Here is a 4,098-nt window from a genome sequence, read left to right as displayed (position 1 = left end):
TGGATTACCAGCTGAGTTCTTTGAACTCACCCCGTTGTTACTACTTTTCAGGTTGAGGTCGTAAGGAGAGATCCCAGTCGCTAGCCCCGTTATCGCGAGGATTTTCTTTGTCGGATTATATTTTACTTTTGCATCTTATATACTTGTATTGTGGGTTTGTATTGTGGACTTCACATTGAACATTCGGGTTTGCTACTTTTGTTTTCCGCTGCGGTTGTATTTTCATTACTTCGTGGATTTGTTTTCTTTGTTGTAGTGGAGTAGGCTGTCTGCATATATCTTCGAGGTTCTATATCGTCTTTCCTTATTGAACTGCGTGGATTGATCATATATTATATCTGTGTGGAAGGTTGATATAAACTGCGTGGCTTGTTCTTTTGTATTGTATTATTCCGGCCGTGTGTGGCCGAGGTATGGAGATGTATGTATACTGAGCTTCATATTGTCCGCCGTGCAGGGGAGATGCTGCCGAAATTTCTTCGGACAGGGACTACCTGGGGCGTGACAGTGCTAGCTCTCGTGAAATCAATTAGTTGATATTGAGGGTGAGTTGGGTTAGGTTCTTTCGAGTTAGTAATTTCATCAAATTTTACATTAGTTATTTCCTCAATTCTTAGAGTGTTTTTATTGTAAACTCTACTGTTTAGGGAGTACCCTACAAAAATTCTATTTTCTTCTTTTGAGGTAAAATTTTCCAAATATTCTCTAGTGTTTAATATATAAATAGGACACCTAAATACTTTAAAGTATTTTATATTAGGTAACTTATTATGATAAATTTCAAATGGGGTTTTATTATGTTTTTTTATTTATTGTTGTTCTATTTTGTAGATAGCAGACTGTACTAACAGCTTCTGCCCATAAATATTTTGATAATTAGTATTCATTAAGAATTGTTCGAGTGACTTCTTGGAGAGTTTTATTTTTTCTTTCTACTATTCCATTTTGTTGGGAGTATTTGGACATGTGAATTCTTGATGGTACCCATTTTCTGAGCAAAATTTAGTGAACCTATGATTTTTAAATTCTCCACCCACTACAACAAAAACCCTCATAGACATCGGTTTTCCACCGATGTCTATTACATTTTCGACCGATGTCTATGAAGGTGATGTAAAAGGTTTGTCATTTTAGACATCGGGTTAAAACCGGTGTAGTATCACTTAACGACATCGGGTGTAAAACCGATGTAATATTATATGTTAATAACACCAGTTTTGGCAGCGGTATACGACCGATGTAATATTAGTTAATGACATCGATTTTGTAGCGGTGGAAAACCGATGTAATATCAATATTGTTTAACGACACAAATTCGATTTCCGAAATAGTGAAAAACCAATATTATCACCAAGCAAATCATAAAATTAAGTTAATATTATTAATTCATTAAGAAAATCACAAATAAAAATGCACCGATATATCTAAACACACCAAGTCAATATCCATATAACCAACACATAAATATTCTTCTTACAATATAAAAAGATAATAAATATTGTGCACATCAAGTCAGTATCCACAAATTACACATAACTATTTTTCTTACAACATCAAAAGGTAATAGATAGTACACAAATATTCTTCTTACTGGTGCCAACGTTATCCTTCTTGCTATGTGCAGTTATTTGATCTCATTGATTCCAGAAATCACTTACAACACTTTTTAGTCTTGTCAAATTGCTAATACTTTGAGGAACTGGTCCAATCAAATTATTGCGATCTAACCGTCTAAGAAAAGCGCAAGAAAGATATAAACAAACAGTTTGATGAAAAGGAAATTAATAGCAAGCACTCACAAAACTTCGAGTTTCTGAAGAAGTCCAATTGATTCTGGAATAACCCCAGAAAGGTTATTGCTGTCAAGCAGTCTGAATGCAAACAACAAGTTAGTATGCAGAGAGCCTATTACAAGGAAGCTTCAGGTGGCAATAGAGCTGATATATCTTACATATGTTTAACATTCATGCTAGAGATGAAAAGGCTCAGTGGAATTGGACCTGAGAGATGATTCTTGTTCAAGTGTCTGATAAGAACATATTTCATCATCGTTAATTCTTCACCGCGTAAGTTTTTTATTTGATCATGCATGGAAAACTGAGGTGATTGTTTGCCCAGTCTAGCCATATGAGGTCGGCGAGCCTACCCAGGGATGCAGGTATTCTACCAGTAAAATGGTTTGCATTTAATGATCTATGACACAGGTTGAGGTGGGAATCATTAGACTCTTGTTCCTTAGCTAGAAAAAATAGTAAGACAGTGGAAATTACATCCTTACAAGGTCTGGAGCTGGGATAGATTGCCTAGTTCAACAGGAATAGTACCACTGAACTTGCAACCAATCAGTATCCTGAGAAGCAGTAAAAAATGTTGATCAAGCCATAGTTTGATTTTTTTTTTTCTGTTACGAGAAAAAGCGTTATAGTAAATATGGGTAAAAATAGATTACAAAAGTAACATCATGAGCTGATGATAAAGCAACTTACCATCCTCGCCAGCAGTGGCATTGCCTAGATCACCAGCATGTCGGTTTTCATCTTCAGGAGCACCATGTTCCTTTCCAGCAGGATTAAAATGAGGCCCTGCAGTATACAAGAGCATGAGTACATAATCAGTAATTTAATCCTTTCAATCAGAAACTTGCAACTTAGTAGATCGCCATGAAGGAAAAGGTAAATAATTTTACCAATTGACATGCATCCATTGGTGGTGTCTCCAAGAGCATGCACATGGAAGCCATGAAGCCCAGGCTTGAGGCCAGTGATGGATCCGGTGATGTTGGTTGGACCTATCACAGAGATTTACATCCCAAAATCAGATCGGATCACAAATTCACAGAAAAATCAAAATGGTTGAAGTTGAAACCCTAGATCTGAAAGGAATTTAGCATTCCACAAGTAGTATTTCAAGAGATTTCTCACCATCTCCTTCCTGGACGAAGTAAATTGTGCCCTTAACACCCTCACTGTTACCCAAGACAACAACAACCTTCACCATTTCCTAAGGTGTTCTACACAGCAGACATTAAACACACGGTTAAAGACATCATTAAATGTCTCAAAATAAGTAGCATCGCCACTAGATGAGAAATAATCGATCTCGCCTTCCAGATACAAAAAGAAAAGCAACTCAACAATCGCCAGACTAAACGCTAAACAAATACCATCAAACTCGAGACGAATTCAGCTCTCGCTCCATCATAGACAGAGAACCCATCAAATCTCAGTAGAAAACTCCACTTTTTCTTCACCAAATCAAATCAAAGCAGCCGCATAAGTTAAAATAAAAAAAAAAAAGCGATAAAACCTAAGGATCGAAAACAAAACAACAATATGATAGAAGACAAATTTCAGATCGGAAAGTATACCTTTGATAAATGGATTAAACTATAGGGTAAAAAGAAATGAGATTTACCAGATGATCGAACACCAAAACAACAACGGGGCAGAAATAAGAGATTTAGATTAAAGAAAACAAAAGCAAATATAAAGATATAATTATGGAAGAAGAAAGGTGGTGAGGTTGGAAGGAAGAATAAAAAAGAAACACTAAAAAGAGAAAGAGGTAGAAGAAGAGGTCAAAGGTGCGACCTTGTTGAACCAGATCCTGCGAGCGGACTGGATTGCGTGGTGGAGGTCGGAAAACGGCGAGGCGGAGACGAGCTCCTTGGCGAAACGCATGCTACCGCAGCACCGTAGCACATCCTCCTTTGTCCACGAAAAAGATGCCATCTTTCGTAGATCTAGGAAGGGGAAGAGGGAGATGAGGCGAGGAGGAAAGTGGTGGTGGCGTCGTGATGATATATGGCGGACGGCGCGATGTAGGTTTAGGTTTGGAGGGAAGAGTGAAGTGTTACAAATTTCGGCAAAGTATTGGTGGAAAAATTAGATTATTTTATTTTATCATAGACACCAGGTTTTAAAAACCGCTGTTAAAATCGGTGTCTATTAATGAAAAAAAGACGCTCATAGACATCGGCTTAAAAAACCGTTGTCTAAGAGTGAAAATCTACGCTTATAAACACAGGTTTTTGGAAAAATCGGTGTAAAATACTCAAAGATATCGGTTTTTGCTTAAAACCGCTGTTGTTCCACCGAT

General features: G+C 37.2%; 1 pseudogene; it reads left to right on the top strand.

Annotated features, from left to right (window-relative positions):
• The first annotated feature begins 2,367 nt into the window (after positions 1-2,367).
• On the top strand, positions 2,368-2,856 carry LOC122019422 (annotated as a pseudogene).
• Positions 2,857-4,098: the final 1,242 nt, after the last annotated feature.

This window comes from Zingiber officinale, chromosome 9A (genome assembly GCF_018446385.1).
Source record: "Zingiber officinale cultivar Zhangliang chromosome 9A, Zo_v1.1, whole genome shotgun sequence".
Lineage (NCBI taxonomy): Eukaryota > Viridiplantae > Streptophyta > Magnoliopsida > Zingiberales > Zingiberaceae > Zingiber > Zingiber officinale.
The sequence above is the reverse complement of the archived record's forward strand: the minus strand, read 5'-3'. Positions and strand labels throughout refer to the sequence as shown.